Source organism: Epinephelus lanceolatus, chromosome 5, assembly GCF_041903045.1.
Source record: "Epinephelus lanceolatus isolate andai-2023 chromosome 5, ASM4190304v1, whole genome shotgun sequence".
Lineage (NCBI taxonomy): Eukaryota > Metazoa > Chordata > Actinopteri > Perciformes > Serranidae > Epinephelus > Epinephelus lanceolatus.
This window is the reverse complement of record NC_135738.1, coordinates 48,515,277-48,541,804: the sequence shown is the minus strand read 5'-3', so window position 1 is coordinate 48,541,804 and position 26,528 is coordinate 48,515,277. Positions and strand designations below refer to the sequence as shown.

The 26,528-nt window shown below is 41.3% G+C and overlaps 1 protein-coding gene across 2 annotated transcripts in view; it reads left to right on the top strand.

The window, feature by feature from the left end:
• The window catches only part of LOC117251295 (NT-3 growth factor receptor-like), a 666,479-nt gene that overhangs the window by 586,258 nt on the left and 53,693 nt on the right, over positions 1-26,528 (top strand). The window lies entirely within an intron of this gene.

The following is a 26,528-nucleotide window of genomic DNA, read 5'->3' as shown; positions in this document are numbered from 1 at the left end:
ACGACTCAGTTGGCCCTAAGGCGCTGGTCTTACCAAAGAATTAATTATTTAGCAAGCAAGCTAAATAATCACACGTGGATCACACAACAAAGTACTCATAAATCACAAAACCAGAGAACGATACAATGTGCTGCTGCCATGTACGAGAGTGGGGCCGTGGCTTCCGTGTGGCCGGCGTTATGAAGGCCGAGCCCCTTGCTCCACCAATCCGGCAGCGGTGACGTCACGCTTGTTATCCAGTAGGCGACCGTTGACACTGAAGGCCGAGCCCCCTGCTCAGCCAATCCAGTTGGAGCAACGTCACGATTGTCCAGCGAATCACCTGCACACCTGTTAACACAACACACACGATCTCCGGACAGAAAGAGAGGTCTGACTCTCCACTAAACATGACGATCAAATCCATAGCCTACATAGACATAAACACATACACATAATACATACACAGGCGGCCGGGGGACGTAACAGTGTGTGTGTGTGTGTGTGTGTGTGTGTCTTCTTTTAGACGGCCATACTCAAGATTATAAACTACTTCAATCATGCAAAAGGACAACTAGCAAGAATCAAAACAAAATTGTTGTAGTGCTCACTGCAACCATAGTTTCAAGTATGAGCAGCAGTACAGGAGAAATCATTTTGAACCTCACAAGACATTACAGCAGCTGAACATCAAGACACTAATTAGGGCAACAATACAGTGTGTACAAGTCCCCCAAATAAACCTCTGCACCTGCAGCGCAGCAGAACGTCGCACATTCATCTTTGCGCTGAGCTGAGTAAATCCTGCAGCATGTAGGGGCCTCGAAATACCAGCATGGTCATAACACACTGGCAAATTATTGAACTGCAGCCTTACATGGACCTGCTTACTTCAGCCTGTGTATACAGGTCCAAATATTAATCAGCCCTCAGCCTCTATATAGTGTTGGCTGAAAGAAGCCTCATGAGGCTTTTTCTTTATTTTCTGAGCCCACTAGATGGTGCTCTTGGTTTAATGAGAGGGGGTCACAGAATGGCAATTCACTGTGATTAAAACCTTTTGTTGAACAAAAAGCGCCATTTATTGGGCTGAGAAAATAAAAAAATGATTTAGGAAGCTTCATTCAACCATCACTACCTCTAAAATGAGAAATCAGTGTAAAGCATTTTGTGGGCTACAATGTACACATACTGGCATTTAAAGGGTTAAATTCTGAAAAATATAATTAATGATTGATATGTATATTTCAGAATAGTTTTAAAAGATTAATGTACAACAGTATTTATATAATATTTTTATAGTAGTTTTAGAAAGGCTTGTCCTCAGGACCTCAATCTGAGTTTTTTTTTTTAAATCTGGCACTGCAAAAAAGAATAAATAAATAACAATGCATCAAAATCAATGTTGCTGTCAATCATTGACCAAGCTCAGAACCTAATAATATGAACAATCAAATTCTCCTTGAATTAATTTTGTGGAAATTATTTCAGTTTTCTGTTTATTTTTTCTATAAAAAAACAGTGGAGCCATGTAAACAAACTGGCCATTAAAGGCTTAAAATCCTCAAAAAATAATTAATATTTCATATGTATATTTCAGGCTGAAGTATTTCATTGGCCTAGCTCAGGGACTAATAATAATAAATTCTCCTTGACATGTATTTTATGGAAATTATTTCAATTTTTTTCCCCCTATAAAACAGTAGAGCTATGAAACAAACCAATAAACAATTAAAATCCTCAAAACATATTTAATATTTAATATGTATATTTCACGCTACAGTAGTTCTAAAAGACTGACTTGTTCAAAGTGGCAAAAATATTAATATATTATATTTTTACAGCAGTTTTTGGAAGGGTGATATTTTCTGTCTATAGGGACTTGTACATTATTTTATTGAAAAAATTAAACACCACCTACAGTATATACCACCGTTTTCCATCTGTCACATACTACTACAACCTTTAATACTGATAACTCTGTTGCTACATTTATGATCATGACTGTTAATTACATACTGTATTGTTATCCAGTTAAAATTTATATTATGTACATATATATTCATGTACTTACATCACAATGTGTTACGCAGAAAACAGGAGTACTGTCACAACAGGCCTTTGTCTTTTACAATACATGGGGTACACTTCAATTCTTAACAGCATGACAAATACCATGTTGTTGTTGACATTATATAATTTCTTGATCATGACAGTGTATTACATTTCAATGTGGATGTTGCATTCTACTGACATAGCTTGTTTTATCAACGTTTTGCCTCTCACAAATAATTCAAAATCTCTACGTGAGCTGGAAGCTGAAAAAGCGTGAAGCCGAGGTCCTGACATCGCTGCTAGCAGCTTTAATTAGGGACCTCGGCCGAAGGACGAAGTCCCTCTTGTTCCTGTAAGGTTTATTATTATTAATATTATAGTCTGAGTGGGCAGAAGTTCGCTGCATAGATCAGCCTCTCATTGGGCGGAACGAGCCACCCGCTGAAGTCCCGCCCTACCACCTCCGGTTGTGAAGCAATTTTCAACCGTTTTCAACACGTCCTTTACTAACTTTGGCGGTGTTTTATCTTGTGGGGATGTAGCCATTTTTCTGTCATGGTTCGCGTCCTGTAGGTGATATTTTTGTGGGCGTGTTACACCAAAACCTGTTTCCCCCCGGCAATATTTTAACAAGCGCACCGTTGCTGTGGCTCCACCCAGAAAGATTGCGATTGGTTGAAAGAAATACAAGCAGCCAGGGCGTTTTTTTCTCTCTCTCAAAGTGAGAGTCGGCCCAGCCAGACCCGAGACTATTATTAGGGACCTCAGCTGAAGGGCGAGGACCCTCTTGTTTTTGTAGCGTTTATTAGGGACCTCGGCTGAAGGGCGAGGACTCTATTGTTTTTGTAGTGTTTATTATTAGGGACCAAGCCCGAGGGCAGAGGACTGCTCACAGAGCAGTCCTTGCCGAAGGCGAGGACCCTATTGTTTTTGCTGCGTTTATTAGGGACCTCGACCGAAGGACGAAGTCCCTCTTGTTCCTGTAAGGTTTATTATTATTAGGGACCTCGGCTGAAGGGCGAGGACCTTCTTGTTCCTGTAAGGTGTATTAGGGACTGAGACCGGAGGCAGAGGACTGCTCTGTGAGCAGTCCTCGCCAAAGGCGAGGACCCTATTGTTTTTGGTGCGTTTATTATTATTCTTTATTATTATTATTATTCTTTCTTCCGCCGCCTCTTTGAGCTGGAATTTGACCCCCTAAACATGCTCAAAAACTCACCAAAATTGGCACGCATGTCAGAGCTGGCGAAAAATTTTAGAAAATCAAAAAATTAACCCCTAAAGTGCCAAAATGGGCTCTCTAGCGCCACCTAGGCACACAAAAATGGCCGCCACGGCCCGTAGGAACGTCGTAGAAACATGAAACCAAAACTACCGTCTCATCAAGACCTAAAAATCACGTGCTGACACCCCTGACCTAAATCCAACAGGAAGTGAGCTATTTGCCCTTTCAAAGTAAGATTTCGCCTCAAAACTGCTCTTCCTAAAAAAACATCTCCTCCTACATTGTTTATCGTATCGGCTTCAAACTCGCACACATTACAGATCAACTCGTGCTAATCAGATCTTCTGTATAACTTTTTCATTACTCGAACGTTTTGGATTTTATGGGCTCCACAAGGTGACATGTCACAAAACGGCCTGACGATCTTCGAAAGCTGCCCCATAGGAAATGAATGGCAGCAGGGGGAGAAAGGGACCAATCTTAGGGCTTTTTCTAGCCTTTACAGCGTCTCCATACTTTGTGCTACAGACTCCATTCCAACTCTCAAATGTTGCCACAGGTCTCATCTATTCACTCATGTTTTCATCTTTTTCCACATCTTTTACCATTTTTAATCTGTGCCTCTCAAAGTACCATGAGCAAATGTGGAGAAATTGTCAGTTTATAATGGGTGTGTATTGCACGGAATACTGTGAGCTAGAGTGGAGAGGGCTCTAAAAATCGTCTAAAACTTTTGTCTTTAACTTGCTGCCATGGCCACAATTTTCACTGTACATACACAATTTATACCAAAAAACGTAGGAAAATTTGTCCTGCTCACAGATATGTTGACATGGAATCTCTCACACGTTCACATTTTTGCTGAGTGGCTCCAAAGTGAAGGGAGCATTCACTCATTCACTCCCATGTAAACTCAGAGGAGAAATGGTGCAACACATTTTAAACTCGCTCCTCTGACCACATTTTTGACTCTAGAAATTTAAACACGACACGTGCGTTCACGAGAAGTGGCTCTCTCACCATCACTTTATTTTCTTGATTGGACCAATGGTTTGGGTATGGGAAGAACTTGTTCGAGGAGTTCAAACCCATTATAAACAGCCTTTGCTGATCTGCTCTCTGATGAGCTCTCTGTGTGCCCCTCACGTGCAGGCAAGTCATTAATCGCCATGACAACGGCTGCACACACAGACACGCACACACGGCTCTCTGTGTCTGTGTGTCTCACAATCTTTAAAGGACAGATTACAGCAGCAGAATCTTCATTTCAAACAGCAAATACACATTATTAACATAGACTGTATAAAATAATGGACGTAGTCACCGTGACGTCGCCCGCCCGTTTCTGAAGAGTGGATTTGAAGCTCAAAATACTCCGCTCTGGACGTCGCCATCTTGGCAGTGCCTGACTCCACCCAATTCCTGGACAATCAAAAATGGGCAAAGAGGCTGGCCGAAGGAAGCCTGGTTGCTTAAACACGCCCACCTCGCTCGGCGCTGCTAAGTTAGTTAAGGCTAACAAGCTAGGCTAAGAAGCTACGAGGCTAAGAAGCTACACTACTTTGGCTAGCCCTGTGGTGTTGGCTGCTCCCTTGATGCCAACTCCCTCACGAAACTTGAGGTAAGTTGAGTTTAGCTGAAACTAACGTTATACAACAAACCTTGAAACAATGATTCAGCTGTTATCTTAAAAAAAAAAACGCTTCAACTTTTTTTAAATATATAACGCTAATAATTTATTACACTCATTTTACTTTCATATGCACAGTGTGACACACACTGGTGACAGCTATGTCCGGCGTGGTGTCCAGAGAGCTGCAGAGACCTTGGGAATCACCCTCAGGATGCCGGGCGTCCGTGTCTGCTGGTTTGGCTGGGGTGGACTGCAGTGGGGAGGCCTTTTCTCCTTCTTTTCCCACTCCCTGCGAGGAAGAGCAGCACCAGATGTCCTCATCATCCACTGTGGCGGCAATGACATGGGGAAGGTCAGCAGTGCCAAGCTGGTCAGCATGATGAAGGAGGGCCTGCACCAGCTTCACCTCCAGCATCCTGGCATTAAGATAATATTTTCTTCATTGGCCCAAAGGTGCAGGTGGGAGGCTGGTGGCAATCCAGCAAAGATTGATAAGGCCAGGAAATGTGTGTTATGTCTACATTTGTTCATAGTTTAAATGGTGCCATAATTGAGCACCCTCACATCAGACACATTCATCTCACACCTAGGAGAAATTATATGTTTTTAAGTAAATTAGTTAATTGTCTTTAAGACCACCTCCAAACGCAGTGAACTGCTACAGTTGGCACTGTCACTGCTTTTGAATTTGGCCTTTAGGACACATTTTGTTAGGCCTGAACATAGCCCAGGCTGTCATGGCTAATGTTGAGTTTTTGATATTCATCTATAGCTTGTTTAAAATTTCAATAAATTCTATTTATATTTGCACTCCTTTTGTCTTTGTTACTGACTGAGTGTTGTATTTCACAATCAAAACTGACTGTCAATTGAAAGGACAAACAAATCATACACTACAGACAAAACATTAAGCATTAATGTTTAACATTGTCACTGACAAAAAATTAAGCTGTCCATTTCTGTGTGGGCCTGATTATTTTAACTTTGTACTTGAAGATAACTAAGCATCTTCCACCCAGCAGCAGAGCCTGAGAAGATTTTGGAGAGTAACCTTTGTTTGCTGCTCTGTTAGAAGTCTAGTTTTAACACAGAAGAATGTGACTGGATAAAAGGGCTCAAAGTGAAAAACAAAGAATTAGCTGGACACAATAGTTTTGAAGCCCCCAAGGAGGTATCACTTGTTCGCTATGTTGCCAACTCTGAGAGGGTCTTCCTCAGGCAAAGGTATAGTGACGTTTTTATAGTGAGGCAAACAGAAAGATAATCAGCCAATTATGTGTTGTTGGTTTTTTTAGCCTCACTATATAAGCCTCAATACCGAGCAATACCCACAGAACCTTCTCATATGTCACGTCACAAATAAATAATACCTCCTACGGGACTTAAAACTATTCAGTGTGCAGATATTTCCTTGTTTTTTACAAAAGGAGAATAGTTTCTCAGTGAATTTTCTTCATTTGTCTTAAAGAAATGTCCAAACAAAACCAGCACATAACATCAGCTTTTCATTTTTTTTTTGCATTCTGCTAAGATAAATGCAAACTTGGGTAAATGTTAAGACATAAATGAAAACATTAAGATGCCATTAATAACTATTATATTTTGTTAAAGGTTTAAATCACCACTATATTTCCAATCATCACAGGAAACTGATGAAAGACAGCTTTCAAAAAACTCTAAAGTAAATTTTGTCTGATCCACTTTATATCACAAAAATTCTAACCATTTCACAAACAGTTTAACAAAATTAAGTCAAAGCTTGCATTCATGAAAACATCCATTTTAAAATGTTACAAAAAGTACACATGAAATAAATGAAAAGATTTATAACAGACCCAGTGTCATAATTTGCAAAATCTTAATTTCTTGTTAAATAACCTCTTTACTGTGGAGTAAATATCACATTGGTCGAGGAGTTGTAACTTTCCACAAGTGTCCTACAAGAGAGAAAGATGACAGGTTAGAAACACAGGTAGAAAACATTGACTACAGCCTGTCTTGGTTAAAAGCCCACTCACCACCAAAATGATCTTATTGCTGAGTAAGTGGCTGTCATTTATAAAATACTGTACTATCAAGACAAGTGGAGTATGAATGTACAGTATGCAATTCATCCACATTAAAATAATTGTTGCTATCAAAAGGAAACTGAACTGTTATCAAAGCTCACTGCCACTGTGGAATCATGCTATGTTCGGCTGTCTCATTATGAGAATATTTTATTCCATTGGTTCTTCACAGACTGTGTGTGGGGAAAAAGGTAGTAATTCTCACTTTGATAAAGGGTCTTTGCATAAAATGCACTAAAATGTTAAAGTTGGTAAATACATGTCATGTTCCTTGATTGATAAAATCTTCATTTGGCCTTTTGCATCAGGGGAACACTAAACTTCACTGGTGTGTCAGTAATTTCACCTTATCAGTAATAGTACAGAGCAAGCTGTGCCCTAATCAAGTACTTAGTAATGTATGACAATTAGTAATTTATGTAATGCATTTAAATGTATTATGGACAATAATTCATCATTTTAAACTAATAAGTTTCTTGACTATTTGTGAGGTACTGTATGAAAAAAAGGTGTCTTTATCCTGGAGTCAGTGCTGAAGTGATGACTCTCAAAGTGCTCACTGCACAGACGGGAAGTCTTGTTTGGAGTCCATTCTGTCTCCTCGTGTTGAGTGTCCACTGGTCCAGTCTCTCTGGGTCACCTAGAGGAAAACTTTACACAGACAAATAGATATGAAAAGTAATATATGTGTTAGGTTACCTACTTCACAGACTCCTTTACATGCAAACAATACAACTTAACTTACTTCAGTGTTCAACAGATCATAATCAATTTATTTTAGCAAAACAAAAAGGTGGTGGCCATCACAGTCCTCATATTCTGTCTGTGCATTATCTATTGTTGTGTAAGCACAGGCCTTTATCATACACTAATCTTATTAATATTTTATATTGTGACAGTCAAATGTCACATTAGTTTTTTTTTAATTACGTTACACACCTTATTGTAATTTCACACAGTTCGCCACTTTTTAATTCACATACGCAAGTATAGCCTTAATGTTACGTTAACATTACACTGCTCATATGACAACGTTAACATTGCAACACGTTAGCTAACTAACGTGGTGGACCTTTATTTTCAAACCTCACACAACCTCAGCCTTTTGTTCAAAATATTCTTGTCTGTCAGGCTCTGACTTCCATACATCCCTGGACTGGCGTCTTGCTTGACGACTAACCGTTAGCTGGCTGGTTAGCTAGTTAACGAGCTAAGCTTGTGTTGTATCATATTGTCTGTGGCTCTGTAACTTGATGTGGATGTTGCTGCTGTGATACAGGTCGCATTTGAAAATGAGACCTCCGGTATCAACGTGATTTTACATGTATTAAATAAAGGCTTAATAATATAATAATAAGCTGACACGCTAGGTGGTGACCGCAGACACCGATACATGCTGATGACAAGCTAGGTGGTATCCGTAGTGACCGCAGACACCAATACCCGCTAATTAGTGCTAACATATAAACATAAATTAAATAATACTAGAATTTCCGAATTGCACTTACTGAAAAACTTGGAGCACAGACTTCTTGGACGGTCTGTTGGTATAATTAGCCGAACAGCAAGCCATATTACTCCAATATTTGCCTGAAAATTTATCCGAAAGGCACAAACAAGGCTGAGAGGACAGGTTCAATGCCTTGAACACGGGCACGAATTGGCTGAGATGATGCCGAGCAGACGGCCGAGTCCGAGCTCAGCTCCGCCGAGCTCCGCACAACAGAGCCAGCAGCTAGTTAGCATGCTAGTTAGCCACCCGTGATGGTGCGACCTGTCACTCAAAGTGACCACGTCCTTAATTATGCGCAATTTCAAACCTTAATAGCATTTAAACAGAAGAGTTAGAAAAAAATTCACCCCCCCCCCCCCCCAGAGGTGTCATGAAAAGGGAGCTTAACTATAGAGACCAAAACCATTTTTTGTACCTGTAAACATGTTTATTTCTGCTCTAAAGTTAGGCATTTTAACATGGGGGTCTATGGGAATTGACTCACTTCTGGAGCCAGCCTCAAGTGGACAGTCAGTGAACTGCAGTTTTTGGCACTTCCGCATTGGTTTCACTCGTCTCCCCCAGAGGTTGGGGCTTGATTATTAACCCCTAAAGTGACAAAATGGGCTCTCTAGCACCACCTAGGTACACTAAAATGGCCACTGTGGCCTGTAGGCATGTCGTAGACAGATCAAACCAAAACTGGCATGTCCTAAATCCAACAGGAAGTGACCTATTTGCCCTTTCAAAGTAAGACCAACGGTTTGGGAATGGGAAGAACTTGTTCAAGCAGTTAAATCTCCACTAAAAGACGTCTCTTCTCTGTGTTCTGTCTCTCTCACTCTGACCCTAGCTGCACCTACTTAGTTATCATAGCAACTGCTGTCACAAACTCACAGAAACATGATGTGTGCGCGATTCTAAAACTTCTAAAACTTACCTGATGATATGACAGCGGCAGAGTTTGCCAGAGTTTATTGAGAAAAATATTCCATTTTCATTTCAACATTTCAAAAGGCTGTCGCTTGAAAGGGGTGAGAGATAAAGGCATACTGTAAATGAGAAAACTTTTCATCATGGCCCCAAGTTTGTGATGGGAGTAAGTTAAATTATCTAATTTGCATATTGTGTTGTCACTAGGCGGCCATATTGGATTTCATAAATCTTAGTAAAACAGCATTTTGAACATATTTACAGTAGATTTCTTTTGTTTTGTGTTATTATTAATATTATTAGGGACAGAGCCCGAACATGCTCAAAAACTCACCAAAATTGGCATGCATGTCAGGACTGGTGAAACATTTTAGACAATCAAAAAAATTAAACCCTAAAGTGCCAAAATATCCTTTCTAGCGCCACCTAGGCGCACTAAAATGGCCTCTGCAGCCAGCATCTAGAGATTATATATCAGTGTTTTCCATCTCCCACATACTACTACAGCCTTTATTACTGATAATACTGTTGCTAATTTTGTGATTATGACTGATTAAATACACATTGTAATGGAATGTAATATACTGCACACATAGTGCTCAGTAATTGTAGCACATGTAGTATGCACCATGACAAGTGACTTAATTATCAGTCGAGTCACTCATGCAAACAGAAACAAAACAACACAATCACACACACCCCAGCAGCAACCTCCCATGGCACGGGGCCATTAAAGTTCCACTCCCAAATCATGTCATCTGCCTTTTCCTAGGTACATTTATAAGGAACAACACTGAATGTTTGTGGGTATTTCTCATCATTACACACACCTGACATTACACACATTAGGTCACATGGCTTATGTCTACAACTTTCAAAATATAAGCTCACACCCTAAGAACCCTTTACTTCTTTTTTAAATGACATTCATTTGTTGTACACCCAAGCTCTTCAACAGGTCAAGAGGTTATAAATTTTAAATCACTTTAAAAATGACCTTAAAAGTATTTCCATTTATTTTCATCAATATTATTTCTCCAAACCCAACTGAATGACCTCGGGGGTATTCCAGAAAGCGGGTTTAGTGAAAACTCTGAGTATGTTAACCCTGAAATGAGGGAAACTCTGGGTTTTCAATTTCAGAAAGAGAGGTAATTCAAACTAAGTCAATCACCATGGCAACTGACTCTGTGAACCTAACCTGCTCACTGGCGGTTCAAATCCAAAGTCATTACAACTTCCTCCAATTCTTTTGAGTGTTATAAACATCAGGAAAGTATATATATCTTTGAGGAAATGTTACACTCCAAAATTACAAGCCAATTTGTTTAATCACCACTTTAGTCTTGGTAAAAAAAAAATTAAAAATGTTTTTATAATTTACTCTCCTTTGTAATTAATGTTTTATCCATGTTAATGTTGGTTTTATGTTTATCCTTAAAAATTGTTAAAATTTATATGATGTATCTATATATTCATGTACAAACATCATAACATGTTAAACAAACCAGGAATACAGTCACCACAGACCTTTGTCTTTTACAGTACACTTCAATTCTTAACAGTATGACAGACACCATTTTGTAGTTAACATTATATAGTTTATTTATCATTACAGTGTATTTCATTTGAATGTGGATACTTTGGAGATGACATTTTGTTTCCATAGCCAACATATCACAGTTACATTTTAGTTAATACATTGGTTGCAAATATGGCAACAAAACATGTCAGGACATTCATTTACATAACTCATTGTTTCACTTTATAGTTCATGTAGAAAAAAATGATCAATTAACAGTCCTATATTCTCTTCCTGTCCATGCTCTCAAACAACAATTGACATGGGATTACTTTTTGAACTTTTATCATGCCCCTCAGATAGACTACAGTACATCTTGGGCAGAACACGCACACACACAAAAACAAACAAACATGTGGAACTTTTGTCCCAAAATTGCACTTGCTTATCAATATCACTTGGGGACTGCAGAGGTTGGGACGCTCCATCACAGCAGCATTTTCAACCACCTCAGAGAGAAGAAAGATTACTGTTAAAAAGGAAACGCCACCAACCAACTATTCAATTCATTCAAGCAGTGTCAGTGAGCTATTGAAAGTTTGAAAGGGACAGGGAGATAGAAAACATAAGATTGGAGGGACACAAGGGGGAGGAGAATTCGTGGAAACAACAACAGCAACAACAACAACAACAGCAGCAGCAGCAGCAGCAGCAGCAACATTTTTTGTTTACAAGTGTCCTGTTCGGCAGCTAAGACATGCAGAATGAAGGATCTGTGACTTGTGGTGCCAGAACAGATTTGCTGTAAGGTCAGAGTTGCTGTAAGGTCATGTACGCAAACATGAGCATTTCTTATCTGAACTACTGACTGCACTTCCTGTATTAAAAGCTACTGTTGCTACTGTGCTCCTGCCAGATGATTAATGTTGTTGTAAGCTGCTGTCATTACCGTTTCTCCTGCACCTCTCTGTCTCTCTCTCTCTCTCTCTCTGTATTTCTCTCTGTCTCATTGTGTCATACGTATTACTGTTTATTATGCTGATCTGTTCTGTACGCCATCTACTGCCTGTCTGTCCGTCTAGGAAGAGGAATCCCTCCTCAGTTGCTCTTCCTGAGCTGTGTGTAGGGGGGGGGGGGGGGGGGTTCATGATCAGCTGTGAGGGTCCCAAGGACAGAGGGATGTCATATCCTGTAAAGCCCTGTGAGGTAAATTGTGATTTGTGATATTGGGTTTTATCAATAACATTGATTGATTGACTGATAAATAAATACATGAATAAATAATAACAACCATAATATTAACTGTTCACTTATTAAATACAATCATTTCCTCTTGTGTTCATATGTAACATCATAATTTAACTGTTGCGTCTTTTCTAAGTTACTGATCAGAATTTTGAACACTAGAGGGCTACAGAAAACATGCAACATCAAGCCTGTCTATTTTCTAGAGATGTATTTGTTTGAGTCAAATTAACCTTTTCATATTTTCATGACTGAAACAGTTGCATTTCAACACAACAACAACCTACAAGTCAGTTTCCTCTGAAATCTCTACAGATAAACACAATGACAACAATAATACCACCACTACCTACATTTGCACTGGGATTTTGTATGAATCACATGAAGCTACATCGCAGACTACACAAACCAACCTGATCTAATCCACATCTAAACACTACGCATCCACCTCTACATCCTGAAAGTCCTCAAACAACCTGTCTAAGTCCTCTAGCTCACCCTGATCATCTCTCACACTAACACTACACAGAATACCTTCATGATCACTGAAGTATGTGGGCATCACTGCACATTCCACATCATACTGTGCTGTTTTAATATAAACATGATCAATTAATGTCCTATTTTCTGTTGTCTCCTGTGTTACATGCTGATGAAATCCTTTTTGCCCCATGAATTTACAAATTGATGATTTTTTCAAAACATTCTCATTAAAATCTCCCATCACTACAACTGTGTCACTAATTGGATTCAACCAATCAAGTAATTTCCCCAGATTTTGTTTAAATAAAGACTTTGGATAACATGGTGGACGATAAATTACTGCCATCAGAATGTTAAATTTGCTACACAGGCACACCAAATACTCCAGATTCAAATCGGGTGCCTGCAGGATGCTACAGTCCAAATTGCCTACACTGTACAAACCAACTCCACCATGTTCTAGATCCTGGAGCTCTAACAATTTGGGGTTACTGCTGCTGTAACACAAACCTCGCGGAAGACTGTGGAAAGCATATCCATCAATTTGGACACTGTCTAACGAGGACTGTGCAGTGAGCCACGTTTCTGTGACAGCAATACAGTTAGGCTGTAAATGCTGTGTGCAAGACACCAAATCTGCCAGGTGGCGACTTAAATTTTGAACGTTCATTAAATACACAGAGAAACTTTGTGCACTTAATGAAGGTTTAGGCTGCTCAATTAAAAATGGGGGCATGCTATCTAAGGCCTCCTTTATGGCATCCTTGCAGTAAATGGCCTTCTCTTTAAAATCCCTGATGATCAGTCCAGACAAAGCCCTAACACGACTCAAAGCTACATACGCCTGCCCAGGTGCAAACACCTTCTTCAAAGACACTACAGCCTCATCTACCATTAATCCCTGCACTTTATGCACTGTACACGCCCACGCTAGCCTAAGAGGAAACTGAAATCGCAGACCACCTGCTTTAGTTGCCCTGTCCTCCTCGGGATCAATAGCAGTAGAATACCTGCATTCTACTGCCGCATGTGCACGTGTTTTCCTCCTCTGTGAGCCAATTTTCTCATCATCAAATTTGACATAAACTGTTTTAGGAAACTTCTCATTATCACCAAAATCGATATGAGTTACCGTGCCACATGCGCCATTGACCAGACCGTCCTCAACATCTACGTTCTTACATAACATAACACGTGTGTTCCTTGCCAAACACAAACTCTCCGGTAAACATGTGTCCGCATTACTATGATGCCCTGCTGTACATTCCAATTGGCCTGTTTTCCTGTTATGTTTGAAATCTTTGGCTTCTATCTTAACATAATCTGGACACATGGTAATCAACTGCATAAAATTATGCTCACTTACTTGCATATTGGTTGGAAAAATATGCAAAGCAGAGCTCTCTTCCCCTGTCTCGCAAGCCTTTAATATTTCAACATCACTAGCTAACATGGGGGTGGCCTTTGAACGCACTCTCAACCTGTTCATCAACGCTGCAAACACACTATCCTTCTGCCTAACTATGGTTGTCAACTCCACTATACTAAAACCACACCACAGGTCCACACCAAGCAGACAGCTATACAGAGGCTTCCCTTTAACAGGAGGCAACTGATAGAAGTCTCCAACAGCTATCACACTGACATTACCAAATGGGGAAAAGTCGCCCGCCTGCTTCACCTGCCTTAACCTACCATGAACATATGCCAACAGATTGTGATCAACCATACTGATTTCATCTATGATTACAATTTGGAGGTGACTAAATTTGGCTCTCAAAGAGTTTAGTTTGTCCTCACCCAAAGGGATGTAAGGCAAACTGGCATGTGTGCCAATACTGAATGTGTGATGAATTGTTGCTGCATTTAAATTGTATGCACCTATGCCTGTAGGTGCAGTTAACAAAACACAAATATCGTCTGGTTGATCACAAAGTGTGGACAACAACCTCCCTGCCTCATACTGAATAGCCCTAATTAAATGACCTTTCCCCGTTCCTGCACCACCTGTCACAAACACATGCAGAGGTTCTGGGTTTTTACCCATCACCTTCTGCAAACACCACTGTCTGACCTTATAAAACACAGCCATCTATGTCTCATTCAGAGACCTAACTAAAGCTAAGCCCTCACTTCTACACATCACATTCCTCTTCCTCTCCAACTGCGCTACCTGTCTACTACCAACAACCAAATCTGGCACATTCTCCAGACGTTCTTGTAACTGCTCCTCTACTATCTCAGATCCCTGCTGCTGCCTTCTCTCCTCTAAACACTCAAGGCGTTCAACTTCCTGTTCAGGACACAGCTCCCCCCAAGCATCCTCCTCATCTACACCATGCTGCTCTGCAATCTCCTGCGCATGCTCTAAATCTGGATTATCTACATCAAACACTGCTCTATTATCCTTCACCACGTCCTTAACCACATGTACTGACCCGTCACTAAATGTCACACTTCCATCCTCATGGAACTGTTCAAACAGCTCAAAGCCTTCAGATTTGAGGTCTGAGTCAGTTCTATATGGAAGGAACAACTGCAGCAAACTCTGAAAATGCAACTCTGGATGTTTTTCCAAACTAACGCGCATGTACCGAACAACCGCAAACAGAGTACGTGTTCTCTTCAAAATGAAGCCCAAATCATTTTTCAATCGAATCATGTCCGGAGACTTTTCGTTTTTGGAAAGAACACGATACTCCGACGCAAATGTCGCCATACACATATTTTCAAACACATCACCGTCGGGCCTGTTCCTATATCTATCCACGAAGCTCGTCATCCACATATCTTCTGTGCTAAGATCGTGTGCAGATGCTCTCTGCCTCAAAACACTGAGAGGTAAACTCATCTTCACTATATTATTCCCTGTCGGCACAAACGCAACCTTCCTAGAGCACTCCTTCAAATGCAAGTTCGTTAACCTATACACTGCCTCCTACCCAACTTCTTCAATGCGTCTTTAGCTGAGACATTTCCTTGGTTTTTGGCTTCTTTTTGGGCATTACTCAATAACAGGCCAATTTCTCTCTCTGCTTTTGTAATGTACGATATTATATACACAACAACTGCATACGCATCAGTTACAAAGCTCATATCAATATTAGCGTTCCAACACTTCAACAACTGCTTGCTATACTGATTGACCCAAACTTCATTTACTCCTCTCTTATAAACTACATTGGTCTGTTTTGCATTTTCCTATATGCCATTTCAAAAATCTCCTGATTAATGCCCACACTCATAAATAACTCCTCTACACTACCAAACGACTCACTTTCCACTGCTTTCTTAAGGGATTCCAATATAGACCTCGCAATCTCTACTCTCATCTTGTTACTCCTGTCAAAACACCTACAGACTGGTTTGTCTTCTGACTGAGGATCCTCCCCTGTCTTCTCTGCCTCCTTCTTGTCACATGTGCATTTTTTTCCTTCTATTTTACAAATAAATGTACGCTCAGACACAGGTTTTGGGAAATTGAAACGACATACAGTCTTCTTTTTCCTGCATGACTTTGAATGTCGTTTGGAATGTGTTTGCACTGATGACACAATGTCCAATAATGCGTCATCATCTGAGGGTAACTCACACGATACGTACTTATCAATAAACTCTACAACCTCCTCGTCTGTATTCTTATCAATTTGGGGAGCACCCTCAATCCAAAACAGACAGTGAACATGAGGAAAACCGCGCTGCTGAAACTCGACTCTATAAAAATAATCTATGATTTTGCCAATTGGTTGAGCAGGAGACATGAGAACCTCGTTCAGAAAACAATGCCATCTGTAATCAAACATCCTTGCTGCTGTAACTGGGTTACCACGCAACAACTGACACCTGTCTGCCCACTCCAAATCCTCTACCGTCTGCGTTCTGCCTTCCTGCTTCAGGATGCTGGTCAGGAGATTCTGCCAGCGCAGATCTGCAGACGAAAACGAGCAAAACCACGTCGGAATCCCTAACTGACGCACACAAGCCAAGACGTCCTTCTGCACGGACATCCAAAACGCAGGGGTCCCACGAAGAGGCTTTAAAAACCTAAATCCATCATCAAACTGCAACAACTGCTTCAGAGACTCCTCATCCTTCAGCATACTCTGACTAATCCTTTGAGACCTCTGACCTCCCTTACCTTTACGCAACGCTACAGAAACACTCGACATCACCTGATCAACCTCTGACATGTACTGAGCAAAAAATATGTACTCTACATTACGTGCAAAACGACCATCACAGTGCATAATCCTATTGTTGAAATAACGCGACAGACTCAACTGATAACGCCGACTGTCATGGAAGGTCTTCTGACCCACAGGAAACAACACAGGGAAACACTTTGCTTAATTTCTCTGGTCAGAAAGCATCCTAACTGGACTATTTCCCTCTGCAGGCGCTATATTCACGATATCATCAAAATACTGATCTAATGCTTCCTGACCAATATCAACAAGCATAAGACAAGTGTCCTGAAACATGCAGTGCTGCTGTCTGACATGTAACATTTCATCTTGTACAATGTCTGCTGATTCTGCTAAATCATCAACCTCAGCCTTTTCTACAACCTGACCAACAACTTCACTTCCTGTACCAGCTTCATCCTCACTAGCTGATCCAGCCTCTTCCCTGTCCCCATCTTCCTGCCTACAAAACTCATTAATCCACTCCTCATTAAACTCTATGTCTCTATAATGAACATCGGTCCTCTTTAAATACTCCAGTGCCTGTCTTACATGCAACAGATCCACAAACTGGTACTTGTAATGTCCCTTATATGTCAACTTGCGCTTTAACTTCACCTGCACCAAAGACCCTTCCATACTCGAACACGGCAACACATTACTAGTTTGCGTAATGTTGGCGGGAACACAGGTCACTGGACCATGTACTCCATTTTGCCCCTGTTTAGGCAATGCCAACATTTTCATAAAAGGAATATGCAAGGCTATCAAATGCTGCTCTATACTATTCAGACATCCCAGTTCTGGTGGAACAGGATCAACATCCAAGTTATTACTCCAACACTCAGCTGGCATCTCACCTGCACTAATCTTACGATGACACGTATGACAAATCCACAGCTGACCTCTAGACAACACCAACTGACAAGGCACAACACACTGATCATTACATCTATGCAAATACTTCTCACTAATGCACTGTTCTGCAATACCCGCTGTAGCTAAACTTGTACCATACACTTCCCTTACACAGCTCTGCACCTGATTTCTAAACAACAACCTATGACACACACAACACACAAAATCTGGACCATCTCTGACCTTTTGCAAAAACTACTCCATAACAAAACCAAAGTCGACTGACTTCTCCATCCTCTGCTTCCTACTCAACCTGACGCTATCCATAACCCTCTCTCTGTTCTCAACACTTTCTCTATATTTATGAACACTCATCATTTTAACCCTCTGCCTATGCTGGATGTTCTCTCTATATTTACCAACACTCATCATTTTAACCCTCTGTCTGTGCTGGATGTCTTCTCTATATTTACTAACACTCGCCACTTTAACTTTCTCCCTGTGCTCGATGCTTTCTCTATACTTCACTATACTCTTAGCTTTACTAATGGCTTTAACCCTCTGCCTGTACTGGATGTTCTCTGTATATTTACTAACCCTCCTCGCTTTCATACTTTCTCTATACAATACGTTTTCCTGATACATCTTCATAAACTTTACTTGACGTCTCTCCCTAAGCAACCTACTCATTTTCTCCTGTGTCCCTTTTCTCTGCCTCATATACTTTGATTTCACAGACGAGTGACTGTCTACCACAGCAAACCGTCCATCCTCATAAATGATGACAGAACTACTCCCACACAGCGTCATAATACATGTACTATACTGACTGAAGATCCTCTCCAGTCCATTTCTCAGACTGATGAAAACGCCGCTGTTGATGTGTTCACCCTCAGTCACGCCTACTTCACCCAACACTGTGTCACCATGGCTAAAGCTAAACAACTGCTCCCCTACCTCAAACTATCTACAAATCTCCAACAGACAGCAGATTTGATTCGTGGCTAAAAATGTTCAGGTCAAGCAAACTAGTGTACAACTCATCACCTACAACCAACGCGCGATCAACATCAAACCTATCCCACGAGAACACACTCAACAATGTGTGTTTGGCTAAGCTGGCCAAAGCTATAGCCATACACTGCCGCCCTCGATACACAAACCGCTCATCTCCCTGGTGAAACGTTCCCCTCACAACCTTCCCCAGCCTAAACCCTCTGGTACCCTCTGCTGCCACAACATGACTGTCTGACTCTGACACAACTGCACTAACATCAGGAACACTAACAAGAGAAACAAAAACATCCTTATCTGTGCCGATCCTCTGTGGCATCCGGGTTCCCTCCTGGATGGCGGACTCCATCGGCACGGGAAGGCACGCTGCAGCAACCTCCTCCACCACCTCCACGGACGGCTGGGCTGTGACCTGCACCTGGCACAAAAACAAAATATGAGGTTTTACTAAATAATACAACGAAAGACAACATGTTACTGCTTCCTAAAATCATCAATAAGTGACATTATATTTAAAATGAAACACACCTCCTGGACTGCTGGGCCGGGCTTGGAGGCAGAGTCAGTCACAGGGGCAGGCACAGGTGTTGCCGGAACCTATCAAGACAGAATAAAAATCAAAAACCATTAAAATGCAGCACTCACTTTGTCGCGGCATATGTTTTAGAAATATATAAAAAAAAATCCACATCAACATCCTAAAAAAACAACAACCCACCAACCTGCTTTCGTCCTCTTCGCGTTGTGGCAACACCTTTCGGCTGACGCTTCACACGGAAGGTCTGTAGGAAGGAAAACAAACCTCTATAAAAACTGTCCACCTCTTTTGACCTCTATAGTATTGACGCAATGTGTAAACAGCTTACCTGGCCAGCTGGCGCATCAGCAGGGCAGCCAGAGCCAGAAGAAGGGGAAACCTTCTCCATGGCGTCCAACATGCCACTGCTGAACCACACAGGGTTGGACGGGATGACAGACTGTCCCACTGGAGATGTTCCAGCCTTACAAAACAAAAACAACAGAGTTGGTTAGATTTCATTTTTGGACAAAAAACTTTGCACAACTTTAAGCCACAAATTGCCTTGAAGCAACACATTACCTTGCCCTGCCGTCCAACCACCGCCCACTCGCGTGGCACAGGAACGTGCCCCGTCACGACCAGAGTGGGGGACACCTGGCCACCCTTCGATCTCCGGGGAGACACCGGGGGTGCCAGCTGGAGGAATGCCACGTTCCACAGCAGCTGCACCAGGATGGGCATGCCATTGGAGTCGCTGAGGTGCACCTGAAAGACAGTTTAACACAACCAACATATCACTCCAAAAACATGAAACTCCTCCATGTGTTATGTCACACCAACAAAGTATGCTGTACCTACGCCGTCATGGCACCACAGCTCCAACCGATGGACTGGGAAGTGCGCCGCCACAGACACGTAGGGGAGACCTGACACACATGACAGAAACGTCATCAATCCTTCTAATATTCACACTTGTATAAATTATGTTGAATTACACATTACATCAATTATAACTGTGCTGATGACCACAACTGTAACGTACCCATGCGTGCTGCAACACGGTGGTATTCCTGACGCAGCTGCTCTTGGAAGCCAAGGTCCATGGTCAGATGGGGAGGGAAGTCCAACGCAAAGACCTAGAAACAACCATGTCTTCATTAATTCCCTTAAACAAGCACATAACACAATCTGATCACAACTACCAAATAAATACTGATAACAGTGACTGCAATAAGAAAAAAGGGAAAAAATTAAATGAATAAATACATAAAACACACCTTGGGCCAGCGGCTGCAGACGGTGGTCAGGAGTGCACCAAAGTCCAACGCCGCCTCACTGATGGTCCTGCTGGCAGTGGGGTTGTTGCTAGGGGCGAGCACACACACGGTGTCTGGGGTCCACGGGACAGCAGCACGCAGCACCTCTGTCCTCAGCTCCCGGGCGTCCGCACCTGGAACAGACAGAAAACCAAAAGACAGACAGCCCTCTGGGATGGCCACGAACCCGTCCACCATGGCACACAGGTGGGAGTCTCCAATGACCAACACGAACTGCGACAACAGAGACATCGCTTTACAACACAGACACCAAGTGTGACACCATGCAACCATCACTGTCTTTATGAATAAAACAGAAATCATACCTGCTTCTCCGGATGCTGAGCTGGAGTGACCAACTTGAAGCTGCGCTGGGTCAGCTCCGAAGTTGGCCATCTCCGCACACGATGGCGGTAACCAGTACCGCGCCCTGTTCAGACAAATCAAAATTCAATGTCAGCACAAGATTTACTCCTCTTTAAATTACATTTTATTGGTACCATTGAAACACACTGAAGGAACCTCTTTGATACATACGAGCACGAAAGTCGGGGACAGGCGGCAGGGGGGTCCAAGTCTGCGCCGTCGCCATCCTCCTCCTCAGGGCCTGGGCACGCCGGTGGGACTTTGCACGGGGCATCTAAAAAAGACACAAACAACCAAAACAAATTAATTCAACATTCACACAGAAAACATACAAATCACTCTGACTGTATGCTTTTCACACTCAAAAGCCATACTTTACAGGCAGACTCTGGCCTCAGCCTTCAAATACATACATAGCTCAACTTACCTTGGAAGCAGTAGACAGACGCCTACTAAAATAATCAAGTGTGTGTGTGTGTGTGTGTGTGTGTGTGTATGTGTGTGTCTATATGTGTATGCGTGTGTACAGAATCAGAAATGTGTTTATCAGTTGGCTATGTGTGTTTATGATTGAATGTATCTTTGTGTGTAGTGTACAAGTTCTGGATCATAGGATCACAGATGTAGTGCAGATGATTGCAGGTCAATCGCAGCTGTCAAACAGTAGGGTACCAGATCACACGGCCAAGTGAGAAGGCTATCTGTAGATTAAAGAAAACACATTGCTTCATTTAACAATAAATGTGACGTAGAAAATGTGTACAATTAAATGCCAGCTGGAGATAATGATATAATAACATACCTATATGCATCATTTTTTTAAATTATATTTTTAAAAGGGATGCACCGAAATGAAAATTTGTGGCCGAAGCCGAGGCCTAATATTATTAAACGCTTGGCCGAATACAGAGTACCAAATACTGAATCATTTAGTTTTTCATTAGTTTTTGCAGATGAACCCCCTCCAGATTAGTGTTGTCACGGTACCAAAATTGGGACCCACTGAGTAGTATCACGATACCACAGCAAAAATGAGGCAGATGTGCCTTTTGTCGTTTATGAAAAGATAAATCACTTTTCTATAATACATCAATGATATTTCAATGGAATAAATTACTTATTGACTTATTCATACTTCAAAAACAGCATCAATAAGTGATTAACATAGGGGGGATCAAAATAAAATAAATAAATAAAATAAGAATCAACCAGCCACCCTCCTCCCCTGACAGTCCCTTCATAAGTAATGAACAGTCCCTAAAGTGCGGTGAGGTTTGTGGGCCGTTACTGACTCAAAGACAGAAATGTGAAAGGCTCGTTTCTCCTCTGACACATCACATACCTGTGTTCGACTGGCTCGGCTGTTCAGGTACTACTGGGTAGTCACACCAAGAAGAGGATATTATTGGAGCCAACTTCTCCGTCACGGTAAGCCGATGGCCGCCGTATTTGACAGGAATACATTAACGTTACTGTCTGTGTCTGTGACCCCCGTTCAACCCACAATCGGTGGGATTCGCCTTTCGTTTCTGCTGTTGGTTGAAATCTGTAGGCTGCTCGCACAGCGTGCTGAATGATTTAAGCCTATTTTGCTCGCTCAAAACTATTTTTAGTCGCAAATGCAAGTGCCGTGACGGACGGATCGCCACACTGCCGACATTTTATTCCGCCCGTCACGGCACGCCGTTTGATCGCGTTATCAAAACGTGTTTTTTTTTGCAATATTAGGCCGAATGTATTCGGTTACCGAATATTCGGTGCATCCCTAATTTTTAAATGTCTAACATGGTAAAATGGCCAACACAGTCATCCATTTTAAGAGAGCTTCCATTCAAACAATATGCTCATCTAGCACAACAGCGTCCATATTAAATATTGAAAGTAAAATTGCAGACACTACATTACAAATCTCTAAGATATAGACGCACAGCTACACAGAGCTTTCATTTAAACAGTATGCTCAACTAACACAACAGCATTAATAAATATATTCTTACTGAAAGTAAAATGGCTGACACTGCATTACAAATCTCTAAGCTACAGCTACACAGAGCTTTCATTTAAACAATATGCTCAACTAACACAAAACCATCCATATTAAATGCAATTAAATACGTCACACAAATCAATCTACACCCCAACTGGGCTAAATAACACTGACAGAAACACAGACACAAACAGACACATACACTCTGTAATTTCAGTCTCAGCAGGACTGAACAGCATCACAACAATCAACACATCACATTACAGTCAGACTACAGTTGATGAACAGTGGGTAAATGTAGGTCAAATATAGCTGTGTTCAATAACACTCAATCAATCAATCAATTTTATTTATAAAGCCCAATATCACAAATCACAATTTGCCTCACAGGGCTTTACAGCATACAACTTCCCTCTGTCCTTATGACCCTCACAGCGGATAAGGAAAAACTCCCCAAAAAAAACCCTTTACCGGGGAAAAAAAACGGTAGAAACCTCAGGAAAAGCAACTGAGGAGGGATCCCTCTTCCAGGACGGACAGACGTGCAATAGATGTCGTACCGAACAGATCAGCATAATAAATTAACAGTAATCCGCATGACACAATGACAGAGAGAGAGACAGAGAGAGAGACAGAGAGAGAGATGCAGGTAATGACAGTAGGTTACAACAACATTATTGAAAGTAATAATATTATAATTATAGTTCTGGCTACTGTGGTACAATATGTTGAAAGTATGTATTAATATCTGGCAGTATACATGTGTGACAATAGTCATATGTGTATAATAACAGTAGAAGTATGACTAATGACTAATGATGTCAGTAGCAGCAGGAGGCATCTGGCAGGACCACGGCAGCAGCACAACCACACACGTCACGCTGTCCAGGCACCGCTGCGATATGAGTTAATCTGAGAGACAGTGGAGCACAAAGGCTCCGGAGAAGAAGCCGAGTTAGTGACATCCAGAATGGCCGAGTTAGCAAGATGCAGTAATAGAATACGAGAGAGAAGGAGAGAAGGTGCCCGGTGTATTATAGGGGGGTCCTCCAGCAGACTAGGCCTAAGTCAGCCTAACTAGGGGCTGGTACAGGGCAAGCCTGAGCCAGCCCTAACTATAAGCTTTATCAAAGAGGAAAGTCTTAAGTCTAGTCTTAAATGTGGAGACGGTGTCTGCCTCCCGGACCGTAACAGGAAGATGATTCCACAGGAGAGGAGCCTGATAGCTGAAGGCTCTGGCTCCTGATCTACTTTTGGAGACTTTAGGGACCACGAGTAACCCTGCGTTCTCAGAGCGCAGTGTTCTGGTGGGATAATATGGCACTATGAGCTCACTAAGATATGATGGAGCTTGACCATTTAGAGCTTTAGAAGTTAACAGTAGGATTTTAAATTCAATTCTGGATTTTACAGGGAGCCAGTGCAGAGAAGCTAAAACAGGAGAAATATGATCTTGTTTCTTAGTTCCTGTTAGTACACGTGCTGCTGCATTCTGAATTAGCTGGAGAGTTTTTAAGGACTTACTAGAGCTACCTGATAATAGAGAGTTACAGTAATCCAGCCTAGAGGTAACAAAAGCGTGGACCAATTTTTCTGCATCTTTTCGGGTCAGGATAGGCCTAATTTTCGCAATATTACGCAGATGAAAAAATGCAGTCCGTGAGGTTTGTTTTAAATGAGAATTAAAAGACAAATCTTGATCAAATATTACTCCGAGGTTTCTTACGGTAGTGCTAGAGGCCAGAGCAATGCCATCTAGAGAAACTATGTCATCAGATAAAGAGTCTCTGAGTTGTTTGGGGCCAAGAACAATAACTTCAGTTTTGTCTGAATTTAACATCAGGAAATTGGTGCTCATCCAAGTTTTTATGTCTTTAAGGCAGTTATGGAGTTTAGTTAATTGATTACTTTCTTCTGGCTTCATTGATAAATACAACTGAGTATCATCCACATAACAATGGAAATTTATAGAGTGATTTCTAATGATGTTACCTAAAGGAAGCATATATAGAGTAAATAGGATTGGTCCGAGCACAGAACCTTGCGGAACTCCAAAACAAACTTTGGTACGTAAGGATGATTCATTATGAACGTCAACAAACTGAAAACGATCAGATAAATAAGATTTAAACCAGCTTAGTGCAGAACCTTTTAGGCCAATTAAGTGATCCAGTCTCTGCAGTAGAATTTGATGGTCAATTGTGTCAAACGCCGCACTAAGATCTAATAAAACAAGTACAGAGACAAGTCCTTTGTCTGAAGCAATCAGAAGGTCATTTGTAATTTTAACTAGTGCTGTCTCAGTGCTATGATGCACTCTAAATCCTGACTGAAATTCCTCAAATAAATTATTATCATGGAGAAAATCACACAGCTGGTCTGCGACTACTTTCTCAAGGATCTTTGACATAAAGGGAAGATTAGATATCGGTCTATAGTTGGCTAACACCTCTGGATCCAGGGTGGGGTTTTTTAGTAGAGGTTTAATTACAGCTACCTTAAAAGACTGTGGTACATAGCCTGTTAATAAGGATAGATTGATCATATCTAATATATGAGTATTAACTAAAGGAAAGACCTCCTTAAGTAGCCTAGTTGGGATGGGGTCTAAGAGACACGTTGATGATTTAGATGAAGAAATCACTGCTGTCAATTCTTGAAGAGAAATTGGGGAGAAGCAATCTAAATATATATTAAGTCTTACAGCTGTGTTTGAGGTTAGATAGGTACTATCTGAGGACAAGAGATCATGAATTTTGCCTCTAATAGTTAGAATTTTGTCATTAAAAAAGCTCATAAAATCATTACTGCTAAGGGCTAAAGGAATACAAGGCTCAATAGAGCTTTGACTCTCAGTCAGCCTGGCTACAGTGCTGAAAAGAAACCTGGGGTTGTTCTTGTTTTCTTCTATTAATGCTGAGTAATAGTTTGCTCTGGCATTGCGGAGGCCCCTCTTATAAGGTTTGAGACTGTCTGTCCAGATTAAATGAGATTCTTCTAGTTTGGTCAATCGCCAATTCCTTTCAGATTTTCGCGATATTTGTTTTAACTTACGGGTTTGAGAGTTATACCAAGGAGCGAACTTTCTTTGCTTTTTTAACTTCTTTTTAAGAGGAGCTACAGAGTCAAGTGTTGTTCGCAGCGAGCCTACGGCGCTATCGACAAAATGATCAAAGTTGGTACAGGAAGTCTCTGTTACTGTGGGACTTGGTATTGAATTTAACGACGGAGTAATCTTTTCCTTGAATTTTGCGACAGCACTATCTGATAAACATCTAGTATAGTAACTGTTGCTGAGTGGCGTGTAATCGGGTAAAAAGAAATCAAAAGTAATCGGATAATGATCCGATAGCGAAGGATTCTCTGGAAAGACTTTTAGGTTATCAATTTCAATTCCATACGTCAGAACTAGATCGAGGGTATGGTTAAAACAATGAATGGGTTCATGTACACCCTGACTGAAGCCAATGGAGTCTAATAATGAGATAAACGCGGTAGCCAGGGAGTCATTATCAACGTCGACATGAATGTTAAAATCGCCTACAATAATAACTTTATCTGATTTACGAACTAAACTGGATAAAAACTCTGAGAATTCAGATACAAATTCAGAATACGGGCCAGGAGCGCGGTACTCTATAACAAAT